A 15,556-nucleotide genomic window follows, 5' to 3' on the forward strand; every position below is an offset into this window, starting at 1 on the left:
CTGCAGAGTCCCTGTCCGCTGACCTTTGCCTTCAGCTGGGCTTTCTTCAGTCATCGCTGTTTTGACTGCGTTTGTGCTGCGGAGGAATGCAGGTGTTTCCTCTGTTCCCAGGAGCTTGTCCGTGCTCTGGTTTCTGACAGGCCAGGAGGCTGCTCGTGCGTGTCCTGTCACGCTCAAGGAGGCATTTGAGGAAAATGTGGATGCAGTTCAGGCACATGACCAGGGAAGCGATACATTTGCATGTACTTGCATGTAAGTGTAATTTAGGCAGGCAACGTGCCGAGCTTGCTTGAAAATCTGGCCCGTGTTTTTCCATTTGTGGGTTGGGGTTTTTTTAAGTTAAGAAAAGGCAAACAACTTGTTCCTCCATTTGATCTGTAATAACCTGAGCTGATTCCCTTGGAAAGCTTATTTATTCTCCTTGGCTGCTGAAGTGGATGCCGAATTTTGAGCATCCTGTGAGGAGATGGTGTGCATATGGGGTTCTTTGTTGCCGAAGCTTTTGTTGGACGATTATGAGACTCATTTATATAGCTGTTTATGTATTAAAATTGTTGGGTTGCCTGGAGCTATGGATAAGCGCTCCTTGTTTGACATATCTCTAAATAAATATAGAGACATATTATTAATGGATACAGCTTTAAAAGCAAACACCCAGAGATGCACTTACAATAAGGGGAAGAAAAACCAAGGTTACATCATGCTGTTAGAAGCCAATTGCTTTGTTTTCTAAAATGTTTCTCTGTAGGACACTGATGATTTTTTGACTCATTCAGCGTTTGAGCATCCAAAAGTCCCATGGATGTTCCAAAATTCTTTCAACAGCATCCCAAATGGCATTAACAGACGGTTACAGTGTTTTACTGTCCAGCATATCCTTTTTCCCCGATGGATTCATGTTTGATTGGGAGGTTTTGGGAGGAATACTTTTGTGTTTCTGGAGAACTCTGTCCCTGCTGGGGGAGGAATCAGCATTCTGGGGCTTTACAAACCTCATCATTTCGCAGTCCCAAGATGAGTGGCAGTCCCTGGGCTTGTTCACATGTGTGAGTGGAAATGCACTTATGGATGAGTGCTGTGGGTTGCCAGAAGATGGAAGCCTACTGCTCCCACTGTCATGCTGCTAATCCTTTAGGTGCCTAGCTATGGATGGCACAGGGAAACGTCTACATGCATAGCTGGTTCCCTAGCTGGCAATTACCAACTGCCTTGTGCATTCTCTGCTGCACCCCTTCTCTGGAGAGCCATGTTCCTGTCACTGTGCTGCCTCCTCCTCCCCTTTCCCAGCCAGCTCAGGCTTGGAGCCAGAAGCTCCCACCTGGCTCTGGCTCATCCCATGGCCCTGCTGTTTACTCCTCAGCCTCACCAGGAACTTCTTGTTATTTGTTTCCGACCCGAAGGGCACAGGTTAGAGCAGGGTTGTGACCGAGGACAAGTTGTCCTGCCTCCTGTGGGGAGCTGAACCGGGGGTTCAGGACTGCAGATCAGGTCCAAAGCTGACAGCTGGTGGCCCTCTGCTCCCACTGCAGAAAACTGATGCTTCTGCTACCATCCACACCCTGAGCCAACAACCTGCAGCTGTGGATAGAGGAACCACGGCAGGCACCTCTTCCAGGGCCAGACACCTCCCTGCTCAGACCACACAAACATGTGTGATGACATCTGGGACATAGGAGTGAAAAGCGCCTGCCCATCTTCCTCGCAGGGCTGCAGCAATGCTCCCAGGGCTGCGGGTGTATCCTGCCTTGGCAAGTTCTATGGCCGTATCTCTGCGCACACCTCAGCGATGCTGATGTGCCAGCAAAAGCCTGCACCCAAACCCGGCTGTAGTTTTTGTAGTCACAGAGTAGTCTTCCACGCATGCCTGCTGCACCCCAGGGGCTGGCTGGGATCCTGAGCCCTCCTATGGCACCTGGGGTTGGAGCACAGCTGGGTACAGGGATGCTAATGCTGGCCTAAGGGGCGGTATGGCCGGATGAGACCCCTCCTGCTCCTGACCAGCTCTGGTCTCAGTCATTGCTGATCACCCAGTTAAAGAATAAGTACACTGTGCTTGGAAAACCACTGAAGGAGCAGCTTGGCCAGGTGAAGCAGCAGGACCCCTCAGCATGGGTGTGCAGGAGGCATGCTAGCTCTTTAAGCCCTCAGACCGGGTGGTGAGGCCCCTTGGGGCTCCTCTGGCTCCTTCCTGGGATACACAACCCCCCAGGCTGAGGGCTGGCAGCCCTCCAAAGGGTGAAAGCGGGGCAGGCCTTGTTATTCCCTGTTTAACTGGCCCCTTCAAGTGGCTAGGCTCTTTCCTATGCGGTTATTTTTATAGCGATCTCATCTGTAGGTGGGTGAATTGTTCTCTTCCTCGCCTGGCGCTGCTCCTTCTGGCTAGGAGCGGCTTGGCTGGGGTGCTTCTGTTTGTTTGCTTTGGGGATGTGGTGTGCATTCACCCACTGTGGGATGGGTGCAGGCATGGCAGCTGGCGTGCCTCTGACCCCTGCAGCAGCCACTTTGGGAGCCTGGTGTTCACGAGAGCTCCTCAGACCCCTCCTGTCTTCTGGAAATGTGTCCCTTGCATCGCCCAGGCTGCTGGCACAAGCAGGGATGGCTCCCCAGCCTGACCCTCTGCTCTGCGAATAGCCTCCATGAGAGGTGCAGACGTCCAGCCGCAGAAGAGCCACTGACCCAGCCGGACATGGGCATCCCCCTGTGGGCATCCCTGGCATGGGAGGATGCTCTCTTTTGCTGGGTGAAAGTCGCCGATCCTGTTTCCAGCACCCTTGAAGCAGTGACAGGGAGCCAGGAATCCCGTGGGCTGGGGACCACACAGAGGTGTAACACATGGCAGACTCATAGGATGGTTTGGGTAGGAAAGGACCTTAAGATCATTTAGTTCCAAACCCCCTGCCATGGGCAGGGAAAGGAGGGAAGAGTGAGAGAAGACAAAAGCTTTAACAAGCTCAGCCCAGTTATGGCGCTGGATGTGCAGCATTGACCCAAATCTTAACCCCATTTCACTTGCCTGTGTTGCAGGGATGTGGTGAGGTGGCAAAGGGGGCTGGCCGGGGCACTCATGGGTGGATGGGAGGTGTGTGTGCTAATTGGCCTCTGCTCAGCTGCCGCTCGGATTCAAGCAAACTGAGCCTGGCAGGAGGGCACGACACCTCCGGCAGCAGAATCATATGGTATCAAGCTGAATCTATTTAACTTCTGTTTAACTTGCAGGCTTCCACTACATGGAGGAGCTTCGGGAAGTGATGAAGGAGACAGAAGTGTTGGAAAATATGGAGGGAGGGAGAGAGAGAGTAAAAGGGCAGGCTGGGGTGATCAAACTCCAGCCAAGAAAGTTTCCAAAGCAGCAAACCAGAGATGGATAAAGAACTGCCAGTGAGTCAGGGGGAAGGAATGGCAGCATTGTCTCTTGTCAAAGCAAAGAATCTGTAATGGAAGAAGATTAAGTGCCAGGGAACTAATATCCCTCTGCAGCAATTGTCTGATCCCTCCCTTCCCCTCCAAAAAAGCAAGTTGCTGCTGGCTAGCTAACAAGTAAAAGAACCCAGTCCAAAACCTAATCTAGTCTCCTGTGCCAATAAGCGCATCTGTCGGTGTGTCAGTGTTGATCCTCCTTCAGTACATGCCACATGCTCATTTCTTTACACAAGATGGGCTGGAAGGGCCATTAACTAGATTAGAAATTCTAAAGCACAATTAAAAAACATGCTGCTTCTTTGCTTTAATCTTCTCTCCTTTAGCTTCCAGGCTTGTTTTCTCCCTGGCCTGTTGTGTGGTGGTGATAGGGTATCATTACACAACCGGGGCTGGTTTCTGAACTGTGTAGCGTCATGCATTACCTTGGCAGCAACACAGGTCCATGAGGCTCTCCAAAAGAGGAGTAACCCCGCCAACTGGCAAAACAATAGCCGCATTTACCACCTGTGGGGAGAAGATTTGAGCGTTGAAGCTGCGCAGCCAAGGAGCGAGATGGTGACTCACGAAATCCCTTTCTGTTAGCTTTACTCTCCAGAGTTACCCAGACAAAAAGGAATAGAAGGAAAGGAAACATTTGGTCTATCTGCTCACAATGCAGTTGTATGTCTGTAGACCTATGGCAGCTGGAGGTGCATGGGAAGGCAGGGGATTGAAAGGTTACTATCTGTAGCGCTCAGCAAGGCAGGATTCATGCCCTAGCAGCCTCTATGAGGATGGCTGCATCTGCCCCATTCACATGCAGAACATTTCTCCAGGGAGAGTAGCGACACTGCAGAAAATGCTGTGATATGGGTCATGCTTTTGCTCCTCCTGCTCTCCTCCCACACCTGGGCTGGGGATGTGGACTCTCTCCATCCTGCTTCAAGCAAAGGATGTTCAGGCAGACCCTGCCCTGCGGCTGCAAAGCACAAAGGGTGGCTCTCACCTGCCTGGCTGGTATGGCTTGGTGTGCCCTAGGGCAAGGTGAGGAGCAGCACCATTTTGAGCATTCCTGACGTCCTAAGCAACATCTGATAACACAGAGTGGATTGCAGCCTGTTTTCTGAGATGGGGAATTGCTGCTTAATTGCTACTGTGTTTTACAAATGCAGTGGGAATTTTACAGAGGACATAACATATTCTAAAATGAGGTTTTTTTATTCCTTGGGTAAGTGTTTTCCTCATGCAGAACCGCGTTTATTACTCTTATTAATGGCCTCACGGGTGCCTGTGCTAGTTCCGAATCTTTATAGTTACTATCATTATACAGTTTTGAAGGTACAGACCAGATTCTGGCCTACCCGCACTAAAAACAGTAGAGTTCAGGGATTCGATTTTTCACAGCTTTGGGCATCAGGATATTTTTGCCTTCTCTCCTGTGCTTATTGTGCTGAAAGCTCTCATCATCGCTGCCTATATAATATAGCAGAAAACACTCCCCTGTTGGAGAAAATTAGACATTATAATTGCCCTGTTAATCCCTATGGGATTTTAGAAATGAATGCTAAAGTGTCCTACTATTTCTATAGGACTCTATTTGATTATCCTTTTTAAATGCTGCAAGATTTTTCCATATGGTTATGTTTAGGATGCATTATGGAGGCCTTTCATCTTCTTCCGAAGCACAGGACGAAATATGGGTCACTGCTAGAATAAAGCAGTGAGATTTTGTGATCCTGTAGTCTGCTGCATCTGATATGACAAGCCCTGTGCTGCTAGGGAACACATCAACCTTTTGGGAACTAAATGGCTTGGTGGGGTTGCTTTAAAATTGGAGCTACACCTATTTGATACTTTTTTGGATGAAAGAACAAGATCTTTCATTCTCCCTACTATGGAGTGCCAGCCAGGTTTAAAATTAATATCAACCAGTGTTGAAGAGGGAGGGAAGGAAATGAAAGAAACATTTCTTCCCCAGAAACAGCCCTGCTTTCCTGCCTTTTCCATAAGCGCATAGACGTCTGTCAATTTTGGCACCAGAAAACATTAAAAATAAGGAGTTTTTTAAATACCAGGAATTCTTATGCACCTTTAAATGTCGCCCAACAGCAATGCAGAGGCTGTGAAATGGACAAAAGGAGAATTGAGCCAGTCAAACAGTTAACGCGCTTCTGTAGAGAGCGCTTATTGCCGCTTAACAAAACATCTGAAACACCCCGGCTGTGCTTGCAGAAGGCTAGAACGAGGTGAAAGGCAATGCCTCATGTGTCCAGGAGCCTGGAAACTGAGGAGAAGCCGGGAGCTGAGGAGCAGGGTTTTAGTTTCCTGCTGTCCCAAATTCACTCCAGCTCCCCAGCAGATTCCAGGAGTCTGGGATAGCTGATGCAAGATGCCTGTGGTCTTTTTTGCTAGAAATACTGAGTACCTATCCTAGTTACTGATTTGGAGCACAATAAACTGTGGTAAATCAGGCTCTTGGCACTCAGAATACAGACGTTTGAAATGAGCAGAGGCTCTCTCAAGAGGTATTTTTCCTAGCTATAAAGAGGGAGAACAGTTACGTTACAAGAGGGAAGGTTAAATCATGGAGGTTTTTTGTAAACTGCCTTGACGCTTTGGAGAGGAAGCCATTATAGGAGTACAATTTGCTCTTTATTTTGTATTTTATTTATTGCCTCATTTTCAAATAATGAAATTCTGAGCATACCTCCTCGCTGGCTGCTGAAAAATAAAGGAATGCAGGAGGATTCTTAATGACACTAATAAACCCAGCTGAGCACTTCGCCAACAAATTCTTTTTATTGCAAAAATACCATTTTATTAATACAAATGGTCTTTATAGGATTGCATTGATTGCCACGCAGTTTTGTTTAGAAAAATATACAGACCAAATTATATTTGTTTGAAATGTTCCTTTTTTATATGGTTGGAACAGAGCACTTCAGCCCAGAATTGCGTTTTGTAATGGCTTCATGGTTTGGACAGTCTAATTTATATTCCATAATCAAAACATAAAGAATTAAAGTGACATGATTTTATTGAAAGTGCAACGTATTCATGTAGGATATGGTTTTATGTGAGTGGGAACTTCACTTACAGTTAAAAATGCAAATATACAGGTAGTCCAGTCTGCAGCCTTGCTGCCCTTTTCCACTAGAGAATCATCGAATCATAGAATAGTTAGGGTTGGAAAGGACCTTAAGATCATCTAGTTCCAACCACCCTGCCATAGAAGAGATGGAAAGCTCACTGGAGTGTCCAGAACAACCCTCTTTGCTTCTTCTATTCAATCCTGCTTTTTCTTAATGCCTTTCTTGTCTAAAAGATAACATGGTTTCAACCCCAGGTTATTTTCTTCATGCTGCAGTACATAGATTTTTCCTTCCTCTCACCTGTGTGGAGTTTATGGCCATGTGTGATGGGGGATCATTCATCCATTCGGCCAGCAGTGGGTTTGGGGTAAAAATCCATCTCTTTTGCTCCTCTCTGCCACGGGCCTCCCTTTGCCTTGCTGTGCTGAGCTCGATGGTGCTCTGCATTTTGATCTCCACACACTGTTCAGCCTGGTGGACGCTGTGGGTGTCCACCGGTCATTTTCTTCCTTCGTCCCCTTTGGCAGTATGATGCTGGCCAGACAAGTTAATTGCTATGCTTCTTAGGGGGTTTTGCCTGCTGTTGTGATGTTGTCATTGGGGTTTGACTGGTCTCTGTCCTTTTGATGAAAGATGGTAATTGTGATGTGCAGTGAGTTCCATGAAACACTAAGAACACTCCTGCCTCATTTTGGGGGAGAAGGATGTGGAAACATCCGCCCTTGGCAGGCACCAGGAACAGAACAGGAAAAGGGATGGGAAAGGTGGGACCTGAATTCTGTTAATCGACAAGCGTTGGAGGTGATGTGATGCTCTGAGCGGTCAGAGCCCAGGCAGAGCCCTGTGCAGTGTGCACAATACGTGGTGTACTCATTGCTGAAACCACTGCTGCTCTGTGCTTTTCCAGGAAAAGTGGAACATGTGAGTCTCTGCAAAGTGTGCATTCTGTTAGGCATTGTCTGGAGCGGCTTTTTGGGGAGCTCGGGAGCTTTCTGTGCATTAGCTGGAACAACTTCTCCTCTGAATGTACGCTCAGCTCTCGTCTCCTCTGGACCACTCCCTCCCATTTGGCTCTTAGCATTTCCAGTCTTCAAAATGTTCAAATAACTCAGTTTATCCTCACAGGACCTCTAAGGGAGGGATGGAAGGATGGGTAAACCCTTAGTTTACCACTTGGGAAGCTGAAAAATAATCCCTCATCCCTAATCTGCAGTGAGACTTCGGTGTGCCATGCTGCAAGCAAGTGTTGGTGCATAAAGGAGCAAATGCATGCTTCTGGACATCTATATACTGACATATCTGTATATTTATGATTTGGTCAAGCTCTGTGAACACTGCAAGTCCAAACATAATTTGCTTTTGGATTCCCTCACATAATGCTCACCTGGTATGACAGAGTCTGGTGTAAGCTGTTTGTAGATTTACTTCCCCGTTGGGATTGGTCAGGGAGGAGGAGGGATGTATGACGTGCAGTGATGTCTATAGCAGTTTTCATGGACACAGCCAGATGTAACCCACCTGTGGTACTCCCCAGAGGCACTGACACATGTGGCAACCACTTGCACATACCGCAGGGCACAAAGAGCCAGTGGCACCACTATCTCAGGGCGCTCCTGTGTGCATCCGCTTCATCTGAGCTGCTGGTTTGCTTTTCCTGGAATCAAACTAGAGCCCCCAAAGGACGTTGCATGAAACTTGTAAACCAAAGTCAGGCCCCTCTGTCTTGTGGCGCTTGTTCTAATTTTACTATGGGCTGTCAGGAAAATAATTTGTGATTAAAACTGAAAGCTGCCTTGAAGCAACTGCCAGGCTGGGGGGTGTCGGTGGGGGCTCAGAGGGGGTTAGTTAACTCCAAGTCCTTGGTGCGTTGTTTTTCCCTGCTCAGATCCGTGTGGAAGATCTATTCCCACATCTAATCAGGATTTGGACTTGCAAAGGGGTGAATGCTAGAGCTGTGATTGGAGACTGGGAGGAGAAGGCAGCCCTCGCATGTGATTTACCTCCACGCTGCTGCTAGGTGCTGAAACCCTTTGTAAGAAAGGGGTGAGTCTGATGTAACGAATTTGCCAAAGCTCACGGGTTTGTGGTGAAAAGTCAGTACAACAGGCCTTTATGAGCTGTGGATTTACGACATGTAAATAAGTTAGTGTGCTAATTTGCTAATTGTGGCCGGTGTTACAGGTAGCAGGCTGTCAAAAAAAAGCCTCACAGGGTGATTTATGTGGGGTTTTTTGCACACACTTGTGTGAATACATTTACAGATCCTCTGCCTCCCTTCCCCACAGCTGCAGGGGTAGGAGCAAGGAGCAGTGCTCAGCGTAGGCTGGTCCACGCTTCCTCCCCAGGGTGCCAAGCTCCAGCAAGCAGCAATCATTAAACTGGGGGAGGCAAAAAGGCTTTTGGCTGTGCCCTCCCATCAGTGTTGCCCTGCAATCTCTGCTGAATGGAAACGGCTCCCTCACCCTCAACTCGAAGCTTACAGACTGGGTTACCTGCCTTCCTGCTAGTGTCTCCACCTACCCAGACAGCTCTGGCACTTCAGACTTACTGATCAGCTATTTTCTACCACAGCTCTCTTAGCAAAGGTTTTACACGGCGGCGTAGCAGCTGACTAAGCAGCCAGCCTGCGAGTGAGAGAAGTGAACGTAGGGCTTTTTTTCTTTGGCAACCTGACAAGGCTCCATCTCAAAATGTTGAGGCATTTCTCCATGTGAGCAGCCTGCTCAGTGGATGGGCTGGCGTTCAGCCCTGCCAGGGGAGCTGGGAGACAAGCTGTGCCAAGGCCCCCGACCAAGTAAACAGGCAGGGAGATGTTTCAAATGCAGCACCTAGGAGAGAGGAGCACAGGCAATTTGCATAGTGAAACAGCTACGGGAGGATGTGCTGAACACGCGACTCAGCTTTGAAAGTGGTTATCATATGCAAAAGCGTATAAGACATAGGAGAATTTTTATAGAGAGAGACCTTGCGGACCAGAAATGTGTAAGTACAAAGAGCCTGTCATTTCAGATATCCCAGCATCACACTGGGCTGCAAACAGTCAGCCTGGTCTGGACTGAATGTTTGATTTTGTTTTTGTTTTTACATATACATATATATGTACTTTTTCCACTCCCTTGTTCTGAATTTCCTTCATAGCCAGGATAGTGCAGCCATTTGGAGCACATTTCCATGGTGTTCTCAGTTTTCATGCTCGCTTTTGCAAATTGCTTCCAATATAGCTCAAGAAATAAACCAGTCCTGCCTTCAGTTAGTGATGGATGCACTTTAAAACATTCAAGGCACTTGAAAAGTTCTGATATCTTTGGTCTGATCCTTAGCCGAGCCATGTCTAGCCTTGTTGGAGTCTCTGTTGTATTCAGGCACAAGTGGCAAAACCATCTGTATGCTTCCATTTTAGCACTGTTAACCTACTGTCATCGATCCTAAATGGATCTTCAATCTTACCACACTGGGCAGGTGGGGAAAAAACCTGGGGCATACTCTTTTGCACATTGTAGGAACTGGGAAAATTTATGGTCCTGCTCAAGGAGCTGGTTTCCACTGTGAGGGTGTCTTATTAAGTGTTCCCTTGCCTGGTGGCTGGTACTGGAAGGCAGGTATCAGCAGGACCTTGACACTTGCCCACTGATGAGGCACACTGTTGGAAAGGGGCACATTCCCTCCTCCTGCCTGGAGAAAGCTGAGGAAGTGGAGAGGAACAATTATTAACAAGGCAAAGCAGCAAAGGTGCTAAATGAATTCGTAAGGACTTGAGAAGGAAAATGGAGGAGGTGATATTCAGGGAAGTACTGGTGATGGGGGAGATGAAGTGGCTGGGCTTTGTGGGGGATGAAGGCTGGTTCAATGGCAGGATGGAGCAAGATTAGAAGCAAAGTGCAGGGCTGCTCTGTGTGCCTGAAGATGAAAGGACCTGGAGGGAAAGGTGACTTCATCACAGGGTGCTCATGCAGGGTCTGGTCATTTCTTGTGCTTTGCCTTTTAAGAACATCAGTGGCACATTTCTGCTTGTATCTGCTTCTGTTTCCATGCCTGCCGGTACCCTGTTGGTGCTGAACAGCTAAACTGCAGAGAAAAAAGGTTGAAATATCCCTTAATATTGGGAAGAGGTGGCATTGCTCTCATTCAGGAGGGACCTTGGGGCAGATTTTTGGCCTATGAAAAGTGTTGGAAAGACAGCTTTGCAAAAGTGAAACCTTTATTCTTTATACTCACATATATATAGATATACATATCTGGGTAAGGTTTGCCTTTGGAGCATGGGTAACTGAGAAAGATGGTAGTACCAGAGTTTCAACTGAATGGGTCAATAAGCCCACTCATGTGATGATGCCTTTCACAGCATGCCTGGCAACCACTGCTGAATGTAATGCAGCATTGACACTTCAGTGAATCGATTTCTCTGAATGCCATGCCAAGCAGATGAGAAGCCTTTGTCAGCCAGTTTGGGTCAAGTCCATCATCCCATCCCTGATCTACAGCTTGTGGGAGTGGAGTATGAAGGATGAACTCATCAGAAAAGTGCAAAGGTCTTGTGTCCTTGGTGGGGAGAAGTGGATGTGCAGGAGGAACGATGTGTTCAAAGTAAGTCAATAAATCAAAGATGCCAGCCCCGGGCAGATGTGTCTCTGTGCTGATTCTGGTGCCCGGGCAGCAGCACAGCAGAGCAAGGTTTGGCTGTGTGCCTGGGAGGCTTTCACACTGTAGATTTGAAATGTACAGTCACTGCTGAAGCACCAGAGAAGAATTAGCATGCAGTGCTGCATGCTCCCTTGACCTGGAGGACAAAAGCCTGCAGAGGGAGAAGGATTTTTCAAAGTGCTGTGGCAAGCAAGCAGGAAAAAAGGCAGGGAATTGTGGTGTCACAGCTATTTGTTGTATGTGAATGTCTCTTTTTGCTGTGTTCAGATTCCATTTTCCCCAGGCCTTCCTCTGATTTCTTCATCTCAGCAGATATGGGTCAGGCTCGTCAGAATGTTCAAGAGGGAGACCTCATACTGCATCTGGGTAAAGTGCCTTCAGACAAATGTCACAGCCTGTCCACTCCAGTAAGGGACATCACTGCTTCTACAATCACAAGAAGGTCCCAGATCCTAATGCCAGCACTGCTGGGCAGCATGGAAGACTTGTCAGCCTTTCCCTTTCCCTCCCTGTATCTGCACATCTATCCCAGGATTTGTGGGACGTCGGAGAGGCTGGATGCTCTTGTCTCTGCGGTTTGGATAAGACAAGGAACAGAACTCATTTGGCTCAGAAACTCAGGATATTAATTACATGTCGGTAGGCTCTCCAGTGGGGCGTGCTGACCACTGCATCTACCAAAACATCCTTGGCTGCTTTTTTTGGCATGGCATTTCAGTTCCATGCCTTACCATGTTTGCATGGTGAGACAGGGGCTGCACTTTGAAAACTGAGAACTCATGGATGCACACTTAGTAGGAGCATTCTCTTGAAGAGCTGGAAAATTAAATGAAGAGAGTCTGAGAAGAGTGATTTAGGAGTGTAGGGGCAGCAAGATGCCAAAGCTATGGATAGATAAATGGAGCATCAGTCTGGAGTAAATTGCAGTGTAACAGCTCTGTGCACACACATATTATGGGATTTTAAAAGCCAGGCAAATTTAACCCTTATACCTCAGGGCTAGATGTGTCACTATTGTGGCTGGGCTGGGTAGCTCTCACAGGGTCAAGTGCGTTTGCAGCTTTCTAAAGATGGGATGGTTTTAGGTCTTGACACGCAGGTCGATCCTTGTGTGGGCACAGAAAGTGGGAGCCAAGTGGAGTCTGGAGAGTGAAAGCCCAGAGATGGGTGAGCAGGAGCAGGACGTGGGAAGTGTCCTTGGGTCTCCATGGTGATAGAGAGCAGTTCATGACAGTAGGAGAGAAGCCACAAGGCTGTGACAAGATGACATTGTCAAACTGGTGAACCCACACCCAGGCCAGCAATAGAAAAGCCGTGATGCTTCTTTTGATGCAGCCCTGTATACGGTTGGTTTCTGGGCTGCAAATGCACATTGCCAGCTCATGTCCAACTTTTCATCCACCAGTACCTCCAAGTCCTTCTTGTCAGGGCTTGTCTCAATCCCCTCAATGCCCTAGCCTGTACTGGTACTGGGAGTTGCCCTGACCCATGTGCAGGACCTTGCATTTGACCTTGTTGAACCCCATGAGGTTCACATGGGCTCACTTCTTGAGCTTGTCCAGGTCCCTTGGGATGGCACCCTGTCCCGCATGTGTCAACCGCACCACTCAGCCTGGTGTTGTCTACAAATTCGCTGAGGGTGCACTTGATCCCACTGTGTTGTTGATAAGGATATTAAGCAGTACTGGTCCCCGTATGGACCCCTGTGGGACACCACTTGTCACTGATCTCTGCCTGGACATTGAGCCCTCTGGATGTGACCACCCAACCAATTCCTCATTCACTGAGCAAATCCATATCTCTCCAGTTGAGAGAGAAGGATGTTGGGGGTGACCGTGTCAAAGGCCTTACAGAAGTCCAGATAGATGGCACCTGTAGCTTTTCTTTTGTCCACTGACATAGTCACTCCATCATAGAAGACCACTAGGTTGGTCAGGCAGGACTTGCTCTTGGTGAAGCTGTGCTGGCTGCTGTGAATCACCTCCCTGTCTTCCATGTGTCTTAGGGGGAACTGCTGCTCTGGGATGTGGTCCTCTATGGCCTCCAGCAGCCTGAGGGTTCCCCACCTCTCCAGTCATGCCCTCTGGCCCAGCTTACCCCAGGGAGGTTGCTGAGGCATAGCTGTGGGGGAGCTTCTCAATTTCATTTGAAGTTTCAGTTGTCGGGAGCACTGTGGGAGCAAGGGAGCTGTAACGGGATGAGCCGTTGTTGTTTCTCGCTGTTAATACCAATGACAACGTAATTTTCATGGCTGTAAAGATGCCTGGAGCAGAGGGCAGGGGCCCTCAGAATTAACACCAACTTATTTATTTCTTTCCATACTGGAAGGATCAAACGGTCTTTCCAGCAAGAAACCTTCACTCCTGTTGCCATGGTCTGGCCTCTCCCAGGAAAGCACTTGCTTTGGGAAGGCTCGGCAGCCCTCCCGGCTGCGAAGGGCTGCTCACAGAAAAGACACACGCATGCACAATTAAAAAGAGAAGTAAAAAGCAGCTGCTGGAAGTAAAAGTTAGGCTAATGTGGAGATGAAAGCAGTTCTGCAGAGCAGAGGAGGGGAATACTGGCTCCAGGGAGTGGGTGGAAGGGTCCTCATGAATGAGCAGTGCGGTGCGGGGCTGTCTCAAATAACAAAGAGGGAAGGAGGGCGTCAGGATCTGATAGTACAGACTTTGGAAAAACTGAGAAGAGGAGGAAATCATGGCTAATTTAAAACTGCCTTGGAGAAGCAGGTGGGAGGGAGACCTTGAACATTTGCTATGCTGTGACTTGAAATAAGGAAATGGAAAAACAAGGGTTGGAAGGCAGAGCAAGGGAGGGCTCGTCTCCTGCTCACTCTTTAGAATGAACAATACTGACTCTTACAGAGAACATCGGGGATTTTCTGAGAAAAAGCCGAGCTCCTGGAGTGAACTGTCCTAAGGGAAGGGCTGAGGAAGGAGGATGCAGCCAGTGGCTCCCAGAAAAATGATGGTGATGTGATGAGTCAGAGGCACTTTCAGTTGCACTGAAATATTTACTCTTTGTCTGCCTGTATCCTCAAAGCCCACATCAAGGAATGAGGGCAACCCTTCTTTGACAGGTTAGAGCTATGCTATCAGGTGGTGTGCTACGGGGATAAGTGACAGCAGCCAGAGGAGCTTTATCAGCTCTTCCTGCTGTTACTTGCTTTGGACCAGGCTCTTATTGACTCGGTTGGGTGTGTGCTGGGGTGACGGAGCGTGGAGCCTGGACACCTCTCCCCAGTGTGCCTGCATTTCCTTTTTTTGCGTGCTTAACTTGACAGAGGTGACAACTCCATTATGCAAGGCGCATGTGACAGTGGCGGGGTGCCCCTCTTGAAAAGTTGCCCAGGTCTGTATCTCACATTTTACATAAAGAGAGTGAGGGCCATCCAGAAAAAACAGATGCAAGCAGCCAATACAATCAGCTTCAATGTATTCTTCTCTTCTCAAAAAACCCCGAGCATCTCTCCAAAACAATCAGAGCTGTTAAATAACACTTACTCTATGCAGAGGAAGTACGGCACGATGGGACCGCCAGCCCGTGCCAAGGAAAACACTTGGAATTGCTTGGCCTGTAACAATGGACCCAACCAAAGGAAACTGGAGGCTGTGGTGTCTATGGGCCGTGCTGGGCGGAGCAGGGGGAAGTGGGACGGGGTGGCAGTCCCGGAGCAGGGTGGGCGCGTGGCGGTTGTGCCACGAATCCGGAGCGCTTGCTGGCTTGCTCTGCCCCAGACAGTGTCTCCCAGCAGCAAAGCGCAGCTCAGATCATGCAAGCAGAGCACCGTCACCACGCAGCAGGTTCGTGGTGATCACTCAAATCACAGGGATTTCACTGAAGGCAGAATTCAGGTTTTATTTGCAAGAGTGTATACATCTCCTTTTCATTCCCCTCTGCTATGCCAAATATTACCTGCTCGTATTTGACAAATAGCCGGTATTTCTGAAACACTGTTCACAATCGCGACTCCAGCACTGAATAAAAATGTAGCACTGCATATGTAAAGGCTTTAAAGCTTGGAGTGCAAGGATGAACTGAAGAAATCCTTTAAGGACTGTGTCTGATCAATTCCATATTCTACCTTCACCTTTCCCATGCGGTATTAACCTTGCTTCTAACCCGACTGTCTCTGTTCCACTCAGCCACATCCCACTCTCACAGGTATGCAGATCTTCAGACATCTGTCCTCAGATGTCTGCTCAATAATATTAGTATTTAGCAGCCCAGACCAGATGCCAACTTGGCTCAGGGTGGGAAGGCGGGGAGGCAAGCAGCCTGCTTACCACAAGCTACTGGATGGAGACTGCTGGTCATTTAGGGCCAGATTATATTCTGTGCTGCCGCAACTCAGCATCATGGCGCTCATGCAGAGACATATCATAAATACACCATGTGTCATGCAAAGCACCATCGCATGAGAA

At 48.3% G+C, this 15,556-nt stretch overlaps 1 protein-coding gene across 8 annotated transcripts in view; it reads left to right on the forward strand.

Moving 5' to 3' along the window:
• TOMM20 (translocase of outer mitochondrial membrane 20) overlaps nt 1–15,556 on the forward strand; it is a 115,005-nt gene that overhangs the window by 63,201 nt on the left and 36,248 nt on the right. The window contains exon 6 of one of the 8 annotated variants that reach the window (XR_010613012.1): nt 10,834–11,075. The exons of 6 other annotated variants lie outside the window; for them this stretch is intronic. The gene's annotated coding sequence lies outside the window, so the exon portion shown is untranslated. Of the gene's footprint in view, nt 1–3,216; nt 3,581–10,833; nt 11,076–15,556 lie in introns of those variants that run through there. One more of the 8 variants, XR_010613018.1, reaches the window with a different exon arrangement.

This window comes from Lathamus discolor, chromosome 5, assembly GCF_037157495.1.
Source record: "Lathamus discolor isolate bLatDis1 chromosome 5, bLatDis1.hap1, whole genome shotgun sequence".
NCBI classification, from domain to species: Eukaryota; Metazoa; Chordata; class Aves; order Psittaciformes; family Psittacidae; genus Lathamus; species Lathamus discolor.